General features: G+C 37.5%; 1 long non-coding RNA gene across 1 annotated transcript; it reads right to left on the bottom strand.

Moving 5' to 3' along the window:
- Window positions 1-3,012: 3,012 nt before the first annotated feature.
- Window positions 3,013-12,928, bottom strand: LOC131276183 (uncharacterized). Its single transcript, XR_009183688.2, has 3 exons — window positions 12,672-12,928; window positions 7,587-7,727; window positions 3,013-7,117 (listed from the first exon to the last, which is right to left on the bottom strand). It is a non-coding gene; the product is annotated as an uncharacterized lncRNA (long non-coding RNA).
- Window positions 12,929-13,167: the final 239 nt, after the last annotated feature.

Here is a 13,167-nt window from a genome sequence, read left to right as displayed (position 1 = left end):
AAATGTAATTAGGAGGGGACAAAGTGGAGGAAAGTTAATTTCCCTAAGGATTCATTGTGAAAAACTTTCTGCTCATGTAATGACATTATAGTCTTCCCAAGTGTAATCAGATCGTCACCTTCTCACACTAACTAATGAAGTTAAGATTTTTAGAGGTTTAAACATTAGACTTGGACTTTTTTTTTTTAATGATTATAACAAGTACCTTTAATATGTATCAATAAATTTGATTTGTTAACAAAAAGGAAACAGGTAAATGGGAAGTCATCAAAATTTAAAATTCCTTTTGCTCAAAAGACTATTATAAATGATAAATGACAGCCTATACAATGAGAGAAAATATTTAGAAAGCACACATCTGATGAAGGATTAATATCCAGTATATATAATGAAATCTTTCAATTTAAGAAAATGACAATCAGTCAAAAATTGGGTAAAAGACATGAAGATATATCTCTCCAAAGAAGATATAGAAATAGTGAGCAAACAAATGAAAAGATACTCAACATAATCTGCAATCAGGGTCAGGCAAAACAAAACCCTTTCATATTAAATTGAATGGGTATTCTTAATCTTTAAAAAAATGAATAAGGGTTTTGTTGTTGTTGTTGTTGTTTTGGTTTATACCCCCCTTGCAGCTTGCTTGCTGTCTGCTTTCTGTGTCCATCTGCTGCGTGCTCTTCTGTGTTTTTGCTGGTCTCCCTTTCTGTTGGGTCACCTTGCTGAGTTGGCATTCTGCAGTGCTTGCAGGCTGGGTGGAACTCCACGGCGCTTGTGGGCTGGCGGCATTCTGCAGTGCATGGCTCGTGGCTCTCTGTGGCATGTGGACATGCCTGCCTTTTTACAAGGAGGCCTTGGGACATGAACCCAGGTCCTCCCATATGGTAGACAGGTACCCAACAAATCGAGCTACAGTTGCTTCCTGACAATAAGTTTTTGAGAGGATGTACATAGAGAAGAAGACTCATTCCTTGCTGGTGGCAATATAAATGACACAGGTCTTGGGGAAAACAGTTTGGAAGTTCCCCAGAAAGCTCAGTATAGAACTACCATATGACTAGACTTGGACTTTAAACACAGTTTGAGTCTCTGAGATGACTTAACTGGTTAAATAAACTAAATAAATTATAGGCTCACTATGTTGTTGCTCTTCAACTTAAAAAGAGGGCAGGCTTCTGTGCTCTGTTTGTGACTTTGTGCATGTGTTTCTATGTATTACTGTTGTTTGTGTGCAATTATGATTGGAAGAGATACTGACTTGATCATGAACTCTTCATTGTGGGCTCCAATCAAGTATAAATTTCATATATTGTTGAAAAACTGGAATCAAAATGAACATTTATATCTTTCAACATTGCAGACCAAATTATGAAGTAAGATTCTGAGTCTCAGAAGTAATGAAAATTCTTCACAACTCAATATTAATTAATTAGTTCTTTTCTTCCTGAATGTATTCTAAATTCCTTTCTGTTTAATTCAAAAATATCTTCGCTACACTATTTCCTTCTACCTTCTTTGGGGAAATATATTTTCTTGAATGTTGTCTCCTATTCAATATGTTTCTCATTTTAAATCTTAGTGAATAAAAATGAAATATGATTGAAATGTATCACTATGTCCATCCCTAATTTGGGATACATCTAAAATGTATAAGCACTGTATCGGCAATAATTTCCAACCTTCCCTTGTTAAAATTTCTGCATATCATCAAAATATAAGAAAAAATGTTATATATGGTTGAACTGCTATATAGTTACCCTTTAATGCTTTATATAAATGTTGTAAGGTTCACAGTGCTTAATATTATCTCATGGGTATCCATTAAAAAGGAAATTATGCAAGAATGGATTTTGTATATCATACCATCTGTTAGTAAACAATTAAACCTTACCCAAGAGAATCCTGAGTTTTGCCCTTGCTTCTGTGAGGTATTATCTAGGTCCTAGAAATGTTGTGGTAGATAGAAGTGTCCTTGTTGACCTTTGGACCTTGGTCAGAGAGATGATAACAATTTGATTTAGGTTAGTATCTTGGGTTATGTAGTATTAGTCAGCCTCCAGGGAGGTTGGCAGATGTAGACTGAGATCAGTTCTGCTTACATGATGGGACCCCTGCTTACATGATGGGAACCTAAGGCTCACATGAACTTCCATTTGTTTGCAATATCTATTGGTGTTGTCACACTAAAATGCATGCAAATTAACACTTTCTTGACTCCTTGGGGAGAGGATAATAGGAAGCTCCATATTTTTTTTCCCCTGAACTCTGCCCTATGTGTCTCTTTGCTTGACTGACTTTAATCTATGTCCTATCCCAGTTAATAGACTATAACTCTGAATATAACAGCTTTCAGTGACTTCTTGGAGTCCTTCTAGCAAGTCATGAAACATCGATGGTGGTTCTGGGGACTCTCAAACTTGCAACTTACATTAAAATCAGAGGTATCATTTGGACTATTCCCACTATGCAGTTGACTCACTTTGTCACAGTCCATCCCCCTTCATATATAAGTTATGCCAATAGAAGATATGACAAGTTAGAATTCGATTTCTGACTTCTAAGAAAATATCTTTTCCTCTATTAACTTCTTTGTTGAATCAATATTGTGAAAGTTACACTATTGAATCTTGAACCCCAATTTGACTCTATATCTAGTGAGTGATGAAAAACCAGTAATGCAATTTAATAAAAGAAATTAAATAAAATGTATAATTTACAATACAGGCTTTATGTTTCATACTAATCTTAATTAAAATTTTGCAAAAGGAAGGCTGAAAAGGGGTATTGATGCTTAATATATGTAGAAGCTTTAATTAACTTGACTGTAAAAGTGTGGAAATGGATAAAGTTGATGGTAACACATTATAGTGAGTAGAACTAATGAAGCTGATTCATAAGTGGAACTGTGGCTGAAAAGGGTATGTTGGAGATTTGGACCCAAAGGGTATTGGGAATGAAAGAAAGAGAAAAAAGAGAGTGAAAGAAAGAGAAGAAAGAAAGAGAGAGCTGGGATCAGGGGATCTGTGAGTAGAGACTCATCAGACAACTTTATTATTTACAAGGGGCTCTCTATATACCCCAGTCTATGTGACAACAAGCAGGAACATGTAGCCTACGTGACATCAAGCAGCAACATGCAGTTAACTATCAGCATTACCCATAGTCTGAGGAATTTTAAAAAATCTTATCTCAAGGTACAAAGTCTAAGTGTTCTATTCACTACAAAAGGTATGTGCTCATCTTTTCTTTCAGCCTTTAACAGCTTCATCCTATCTGCTGGGAACTCTTAATTATCACATTCGTTAGGTTGCAACAATAGCCATGGAGACAGCACGTCTTTCCTTGTGAGGCCACTGTGCCTCAGTTTCCAACATCTCCCCCTTTTTGTTTTGTCGAGGTGACCATGCCTGTCTTAGGTTGCCCTCCTCTGAGAGTCTTACCCATCTTTGTCTACCAGCCAAGCTCTTTGACTTGGGTAAATTATTGAAGTGCTTTTGCTAGCACCAGATTATTCACAAGTCCCATGACTGTTACACTTTGCAATTTTCTTCGAAAGCACTGTCCAGCACAGGCAAGGATCATGAGCAACAGAACAAACATGATGAGCCCTATTCCTAAAGCTGACAGGAAATGTTGTGATTTCCACCAATTAATTGGGTTAAATTTTGTAATATGTGAAATCATATCTGAGAAAATATCCTTATCATTGGCTACATGAATTTGATTTTGAGACATTTCTAATATTTTCCTTTGTAATTCAATTATTTCCAGAGAGATATTACTTTTATGGCCTAGTAAATGATTCTTAATTTTTTCCATTCTATACTGGATGAATTATAGGCAAGAGGAGTAATACAAAAGTTGCTTTCATTCCAATCACATTTCAATCCCCTTAACAAGTTTAAATTATACAATTATTTCCAATATGCAAAACAGCAGATTCTAACTCATTAACCCAATTATTTAACTGTTCATCAATGTGCTCTTAGCTATGCCACAAATCACTAGCATTTTTATGCCAATCATGTACATATTGTTGTGTTTGTACTTTCATGGAAAGCTACCACAGCAGTAGCAGCAGCTGTAATGATTCCAATTAGTCCCAAAATGCTTATAATAAGCAGTCCAATAAAGCATTTAGTTCATTTCAAGAATTCTTATGTAGCAATAATTGACTTTCAGAAGATGACTGCCAAATCCATGTCATTCTGACCGGTATCCAGATGCCTTTTCTTCTTCTGGCCATGGCTCATCGATGTTCACCTTTTCAGTGGAGCCACTTTTGCCTTTTCTCAGGTTTCAGTGGTAGAGCCCTGGATTGTCACAAAAGCATTTGCATCAACAGTCCTAAAAGGGATGTTAGTGGAGTGGGCAGGGACATGACAGTCACCTGTTACTACTAGCAGGTATCTCAGATGTTTTTTCATAATCTGAGGGTGATTTACAACAGTCCATCATTTCTGTCTTGTTTTTAGTATTTGCAATCTACCCCTGGATAGGGATGGCAGTCTTTTTTTTTTTTTTAAGATTTATTTATTTATTTCTCTCTCCTTCCCCCCCCATCCCAGTTGTCTGATCTCTGTGTCTATTTGCTGCATCTTCTTCTTTGTCCACTTCTGTTGTTGTCAGATGGTGCAGGAATCTGTGTTTCTTTTTGTTGGGTCATCTTGTTGTGTCAGCTCTCCATGTGGGCAGCACCATTCTTAGGCAGGCTGCACTTTCTTTCATGCTGGGTGGCTCTCCTTATGGGGTGCACTCCTTGTGCATGGGGCTCCTACATGGGGGACACCCCTGAGTGGCATGGCACTCCTTGCATGCATCAGCACTGTGCATGGCCCAGCTCCACACAGGTCAAGAAGGCCCAGCGTTTGAACCGCAGATCTCCCATGTGGTAGATGGATGTCCTAACCACTGGGCCAAGTCCACTTCCCAGAATGGCAGTCTTTAGAGTGACCAAACACTATTGGGTTAAGTCTTTCACTTTTAGCAGGACCTCCCATGCTGCACACAACTGCTTTTTTATTTTGCTTTTGGCTTCTTTTCAGAATTGTGATTAAAACCCAAGGGGTACTTGTTTAAAATTTTGCTTTTGCCACAAACTCCACCCAAAACCAATATTGGTGCTTGCTACATCCAATTCATTGGCTAAGTTAATGTCCACAATTTACCTTCCTTTTATTATTATTTAAAGCAGCTTGTTGGAGGTTTTCCTACTTCCATGAATGACCTTTCCCATTTAATACATACAATGGTTTTAATATTTGAGCTAAATGAGGGATGCAATATTTTCAGCACTTCAACAATATTACAAACTCTATTAATATGTGAAAATATTGCATTCCATCAGTTACAACAGAGGGCATAGTTTTATCCCACCCAACCAAACCACATTTAGGAATTTGATAGAGCAGCAGGGACTTTGCAGCCTGTCCCAATTGTTTGCCTAGTTCAGGCTCTTAAGATAACATACTATTGTCTCTGATGTTTCTTGATGTTTCTTTTCACTCTGAAAAAAGGATTACTGGTTAACATAATGTCATCAGTAGAGTTTCAGCCACCAGTTTTTTTCTACGCAGCTAGATTATTATCACCATGCCAGGACAGATGGCTGGGCTATGCACGCAGCCTTGGGGAAGCACTGCAAAAGTCCATTGTTGACTTTTCTACAGGTAGGAGAATGCAGGCTAGCTTGACTTGCCTAAGGAAATACTGAAGAAAGTCTTAGCATGTTTTAAAACAAAGTGATAGTGACATAGCTGGACATTAATTTCTTGCAACAAACTAGCAATATTTGGGACTGTTGCATACTACAGTGTTACTTTAATTTGTAAGAGGTTGTTTTGTGACCATATCTTTTTATAATAATGAAAACTGTAAATAAACCACATTGTACTTGTTTAATATTATGCTGAAATATTGGTAAATTTATACACTCTTAAGTACTCATTTGAAATTTTACTCATACAACTTTAACAGGGGGTTAAAAATTCTTAATTTTATAACACTTTTAAAACTCTCTACTTATAACATATTAAATGAACTTAACTATTTTATTACCTTAATTTTTCTTTCAAGGTAAAAACAAAAATTTTCTAACTAGTTTGAAATAGAAAGCTACTTTTTAGGATTTGGCTTTGAGAAAGCAGGTTTGAACATTACTTTCCTTTAAAAGAGATAAGACCCTTTCTTCTTCAGACACTGAGGAAATGATGAGGTTAAAGCACAAGAAGCTGTTTTGATAAAACAGATTTCTTTGTATACTGATTATTCAGGAAACTTACTAAGACAAGACTAATGACTTGAGAGACTTTGAAAAAGGACAAAATTTTTATCTTTGCATTAGTATACTATTTGATACTAAACCTTTTAAAACTTTATAGACAGACCCATCAAATCTTACTCCACTTAAATCATAAAAATTTCTTTTCCATGAACCTTCTACACTTTCAGTATTCACCTAGGTTTTGTTGCACATTCTACTCTTTCCCAATAATCAATCATTTTATCTTAGAACAAAATCATCTCCTGTTTCCTTATCAATAAAAACACGTTCCATATATCCCACATACTAAGTTGCCAGGCAAACTTCTTACAACATGTAATTGCCATCAACACTAAACAATCTTGTTAAATAATGAACTTCTCTTCACTTTAAATACTCAGTAACATGCAATACCAGAAACAGTCTTTAAGAAGCAAGTTGGCAGGGGAGGCTGGCTGCTGACAAGCTTTCCTGTTATAAAATTACCTTTTATTATTATTATTATTAAGTTAGTTTTTGTTTAAGAATGACTTTTTGGAATTAGCCATTTAAATACCCTAATTTAAACAATGCTTCATTAAACTTCTTATAATTCTTTATAACCATATAGACAATAATTATATTATTTTAAGACAAATTTTACCTGCACAGAACACATTCCCTTACTTAAAGTTACCACAATATCTTCTACAACTTGCCACATGCATTTAGGTCCCTTGAGTTTATGAAAATTAGCTATCTTATTTTAGGACAAAACACACCTTTTTGAAAAAACTTATTAAATTTCAGCCAGCATTCCAACAAACTTTTAACCTTCTTTAATATTCATTTAAGTTTTACGTCCTTCATTTTATCCTGTGAAGAAAAATAAATTATTCATTTCAATCTAGGCAAGAACAACTTTTTATGAAAAGAGTTATAGTAATTTTGTGAATCAAAACTTACAATACTTATCACTGTAGAGATCTTATTAACATTTAAACTTAAGCATTAATATAAGCGCTTATTTAATTTTTGGCCATTTGAATAGAGCTCTTTTAAAAAATTTTATTTATTAATTTATATCACCATCTGGAGGTATCAAAATATACACTGACATTGAATGAACAAACACAAAACAATTACAACACATTAACAGAAACATACAGTTTACAATTGACTCACAACAATGCTTTTGTATTAAAGAAAACAACTCTAGTAATTTATAACCTTTTACAGGCACCCCATTAAATTTCAGTAAAGTTTTTAACACTTGTGAATATGCTTCCACACATCCCATTTGATTACCCATTCTCCTGATGACTTCACAGAAAATGTTACTTACTTAAAAGAAGACTCGAGTCACACTGCTTTGGATGTCATACGACTCTCAACGAGGTCTTTTCCATGGTTCCCGATACTGATTTGGAAGACTCACTGACTTCTTTGGGTCCCACATTGGGTACCAGTTATTGGAGATTTGGACCTGAAGGGTATTGGGAATGAAAGAAAGAGAATAAGGAGAGTGAAAGAAAGAGAAAGAAAGAAAGAAAGAATGAGAAAGAAAGAACGAGAGAGCTGGGATCAGGGGGTCTGCAAGTAGAGACTCATCAGACAACTTTATTGTTTACAAGGGGCTCTTCATATACCCATCTATGTGACATCAAGCAGCAACATGCAGTTAACTATCAGCATTACCCATAGTCTAAGGAATTTTAAAACATCTTATCTCAAGGTACGAAGTCTAAGTGTTCTATTCACTACAAAAGGTATGTGCTTATCTTTTCTTTCAGCCTTTAACAACTTCATCCCATTTGCCCAGAACTCTTAATTACTGCATTCTTTAGGTTGCAAGCATAGCCATGGAGACAGCACGTCTCTCCTTGTGAGGCCACTGTGCCTCAGTTTCCAACAAGAGTAGTCTAGGGATGTAAATGTCAATTGAAAGAAAGCTCAAGAATAATCTAGGGAATAAATAAGAGAGTGAACTCAGAGACAGATGAGAATTGTGGTTAATAGTATAAATACAAGAATGCCCTTCTATGAACTAGAACAAATATATATCACAGTTGAAAGGTGGTTAAGAATACGGAGAAGCATGGGAATGTAACCTATGGACTATAGTTAACAGCAATACTGTAATATTCTTGCATCAATGCTAAAGATGTATTATGATAATAATAGGGGTGTATCTAAAAAATACCAAATGCATGCTATAGACCATAGTTAGTGCTAATAATCTGATGATATTATTTTGTAATCTGCAACAAATGTCCTGCAACAATGCCATGCATTTGTGGAGGGGTGTTATATGGGAATTTCACACATGTGCATGATTGTTTTGTAAGTTCACAATTTCTCTAATAAAAATACATACTTTTAAAAATCTGCGCAGACCCCTCCAATTCCCACAACTATAGAGAAGGCATGAATATTGTATGAGAAAATAAGAATATTTTCTGGTGAATAAGAAAACAATCCAAACTATTAACATAGTCTTTTAATACAATGTCAGGCTATCCTGCCAAAACTTAGACAATACCAATTCAGAGCCTGCACCCACCCACACACTTCAGCAGATCTCTACTGAGGATGAATTGGCAAATGATTATGTCATGAAATGGTTATATTAAGAAACAATTTATTTGTTATCAAATCTCCACAATTAAAAATCATTTTTATGTCCTGACTCTGCCATATTTTAGCTGGGAAACTTTGTTTATACTTTTCTATGATTCTGGAAAGACTATATCTGTTATCAAACCAGGAAGGGTCTGCTATTTTTGTACACTTTCTGCAAGGAAAAGATGACGTTCAGCACATTTGTTTGACTCAGGTGGTGAGACTAGCTTCCACTGAAATGGTGTGAGAGACTTCCTGAAAAATTGTATACTGAAACTATTTGGGGACTGATTTAAGTTCAATTTACATCCCTCCTTCTCCTTCTCATATGCTGTTTCTTTTCATAAGTGTCCCCAAAATGACCAAATCTAAACTAATGTCTTTGATTTCAAGGTAATTTTCTTTTTTAAAAGACATTTCCCAGCATCCTGTCCTGTGAGAGAGTGGTGAGGAGTAAAGGAAAAGCTGGGATTGAGGAAAGAGAGTGATGACCCTCATGGGGCCGTGTTTTGCTGACCTCCACCCACCCATCCCACTTCTGTGTTTGGGGAGGTCTTCTCAGATGCTGTCAATAATTTCCTGCTAAAATGGCAGGGAAGAGATCAGGTAGTTCGTGGTTAATCCTCTCACCCTTATTATTGGGCTTCTCTGTTGGAAATTACTGACATAGTAGTAAAATTCTTCATGCCACTTGTATTGAGTTTATTAAAATTCTAAAATATGTTCTCATTAAAATGATAGCTTCATGAATTTCGGCAAATCAAGAACACTTGTGTACTAGCACCCAGATCAAGAACTGTGCTAGAACCCCAGAGGCCCCCTCATGCCCCAATCTAGTCAGTACCATCTCAAATGATAACCATTTTCCTGACACGCATCAGAACATATTATTTTCACATTTTTGTAATTCATATAAATGAAATTATTTGTGTTACTTCTTTTTGTCTCTCCTTCTATCATAGAATGCTAAGTTGGTGCTATTTTTCTCTTTTGTTTATCATAATTGTATTTAATTTATGCTACTTCCTGTATTTTATTTCATTGTATGAACATTCCAAAATGCATTTGTTAATGTTAGGTTTGGTGATGCTTGGGTGGTTTCTGTTTGTTTGTTTGTTTTAAATTGTGCAAATATAAATGAGCATGTATCTTTTGGTAATGCATATCTAAATTTGTGGAATATAAATTGTTGGTGTGGGGGGATTGCTGGGTTATAAACTGAGAATAAATTCAGTCTTTGTTGGAACTGGCCCCAAATTTCCAAGGTGCTTGCAAAAATGTATCCAAACACTTTGCTTGGCAAGGTATTTATTTGTTGTTGCTTTACATCTTAACCAACAATTGATGTTATAAGTCATGTAAACCTTAGCCAGTTTTGTGGTGATAATGTCTCAATGGATTTGTTTGCATTTCTCTGATGCCTGGGTATGTACAGCACACTTTCCTTTGTTTATTAGCCTCATGTACATCCTTTTGTGAATTATGTGTTCAAGCGTTTGGATAATTTTATTTTGGGCACCTATCATGTTCTCATTTTTTGGTAGGAGATTTTATACATTCTTCCACATTCTGGATTGCCACTTTCCACCTTACTGATATCTTATGAAGCAAAGGAATTCTTAATTTTGAAATAGTCCCATTTATTAATTTTTGAACTGCAAACTGCACTTATTTTTTAAAAGAATGAAATATACCAAAAAAAAAAAAAGGGGGGGGGTCACTGTGTGTAAAGTCAGCCAATTATTACACATTCTCCCCAAACCCTAATGCTTCAGTGCTGAAGACCAAACAAAGCAATACAAAACAAATCATCAAGAACTCAGAGGGCTGGGCTCTAAGGATTAAAAAGGACAAGGAGACTTTCTTAGCTCATGCCTATGTGTTCTTGTGATTTGGGAACTTATTTTCTAGTCAAAGCAAGGTCTGAGACCTGCATATCATGCTCATACAATGACCAGGTCTGGTAGATAAATTGAGTGGAAATAATTGGGGGGATGGGGGGGATAGTTTTTAAAAGAAGAACTCCAAATCCTCGCAGCCAAATCTTAAACACGCCCTGTTAAGACAAACCTTGTGTGGCAAATTCAGTTGCCAGACTTCTGGGCTGACTTCAGTGGCTAATTGCTCTCTCAAATTGAGATGCACAACTTTACCTGATGGGAAGTTGTTCCCTACCCCAAAAACTCAAGTCCAGTGTTTGGAATGTGTATGCCAGGCACTTTTGTATGAGTTTTATGTTGTGAGCATGCTAAAAAGCACCGCACAACAAATGGAGCACACTGAATCACACTGGCCAAGGTGTGTAGGCAAATACTAGGAAATAAAACAACTTGCTTAAAAATAACTTCTGACAATTGCCTTAAGAATAACACTGTAGGAAAAATACATAGTTTTGAGAATTCCAAATCCTTTCACATTTCACCTTTTTCCATTTACTCTGTTACTCAGAACAGCAGCTTTAATGGAAAGTTTAAAAATAAGTAGCACAAGAACACATGCTGTAAATGAACTTAACTGGTGAGATCAACTAGTAGATTTATTTGCAGTGGGTAATTATATAAGGAAATTAAAATAGTACTTAATGTAGTTTCAATTTTAATAATGTTTGAGCTTTTTTAAAAATGAATTAATATTAATGCTACAGGATCATTTGAATACAAACATACTTAATTTAAGGAATAAAGCACCTGAATAATTTAAGTGTAGTTTTGTGAAGTAAAACAGTCCACAAATGAAGTAGCTATTTAACTTTTGGGGAAAGTTTGATCATTGAAATTTTGTGTGCTTACTTTGTTACAACAACAAAACTCCTCAGTCTATTTTTGCTTAAGTGCTTTGTTTCCTTGATATTATTGGTATTGGATTTTAGATGGATTTCCTCCAAACGGATAGTTTTTGTGATAAAAAGCACCTTTAATTCTTATTAATGACCTAGGAATAGTGCATAGAAATCTCTCTAAAGCAGGTTATATTTCATTAAATATTTAAGAATTTATGAATTCTGTTATTTTAATGCATAATTGTAAACGTTTTTCCCATTTAGTCAGCTTTTTTTAAGTAAACTATAATGCTCACACAAAAGAGTGAAAATTACACTAGCCCATGACAGTTTGATTTCAAAATCCTTTCGGAAACTAAAGTGATTACATTGGAATAAAAAGACTGGCATATTTCTCACGTTTGGAATTGCAATTTTTTTTCTTAGCCAGTTGGAAAAAAGCTCTCTCCCCTGCACACATTTAAAATATATCTTCTGAAGTGCAAGATCCGAGTTGTCTGGGGATAATTTAAAGGATTTTGATCCAAAGTCACTGTGCATGCTTGGCACGGAGGCCTGGCTCCCAGGTAATTTGCTTGGGCCTGAGAGGTCACACACAGCCAGTTAAAATGGCAGTTTTTTATTTTTTGTTTTTTGTTTTTTCCAGTGGGCGACAATGGGAAGAGGGCTCATCTTTCAGACAGGAAACTTTGTACCCGACCCTTTATCTTGAGAATGCTAATCCTGGGCCTGAAGATCTGCCCCTGTGCCCTCTGCACCAAGATTTAAGGGAAGATGCCTAGTTTTAAATGCCATCCACACTTTCACTTCCCGCTCGACTTCTCCACACCATAGAGTGTTGGTGTCTGTGCGGACGTGGAGGAAGGGAAAGGGCTTTGCCAGGTCCGTTTGCCAGCTGCGCTACCTCGGGGAACCCGCAGCGCCGGGAGCCCCACATCCCCTACGGTGAAGACTCTCTCAAGTGGAACGCATTTCCAGACTCGCCTTCTCTCCACCCCTGCAGGAGAGGCGGCCTTCACTCACCCCTACCGAGAGTGGGTGTCCGCGTCCCCCCGCTTCCCGGGAAGGTTTCCAGCGAGCCCAGGCGCGGGCTGGGCCGCAAGTGCCGAAAGCCGGGCCGAGGGGAGTGCGGGGCTCCGGGGGTGCCGAGGGCCGAGAGCGCGGCTGCCCCGCGGACTGCGAATCCAGCCGTCCAGGGCGGCGTCTTCCTGCTCCTCTCCGGCCTCCGGCTCGTCTCCCCCTCTCTGTCCCCTCCTCCCACTCTCACTCTCTCTCCCCTCAGCTCCGACTCAGGGTGCGGCGTGACGTGACGTCACAGAGACTCCCCCAAACGCCACTGCACGTGGCGGGCTTCCGCGGCCCAGCCAGGCTGAGCTGCGCCGGGGGTGCGGGTGGCGAGCGGCGAGCGCGGCGGGGCGAGCGCGATGGGGAAGGGGGCGAGCGCGGGGGGCGCCCGGCGACGCAGAGGAGGGTCAGGAGGGAGGCCCAGGCCGGCGGGCGAGGAGTCCGACCCCGAGAAAGAGGC

This window comes from Dasypus novemcinctus, chromosome 26 (assembly GCF_030445035.2).
Source record: "Dasypus novemcinctus isolate mDasNov1 chromosome 26, mDasNov1.1.hap2, whole genome shotgun sequence".
NCBI lineage: Eukaryota > Metazoa > Chordata > Mammalia > Cingulata > Dasypodidae > Dasypus > Dasypus novemcinctus.
Note: the sequence above shows the minus strand (reverse complement) of the source record. Positions and strands in the feature narration are given on the sequence as shown.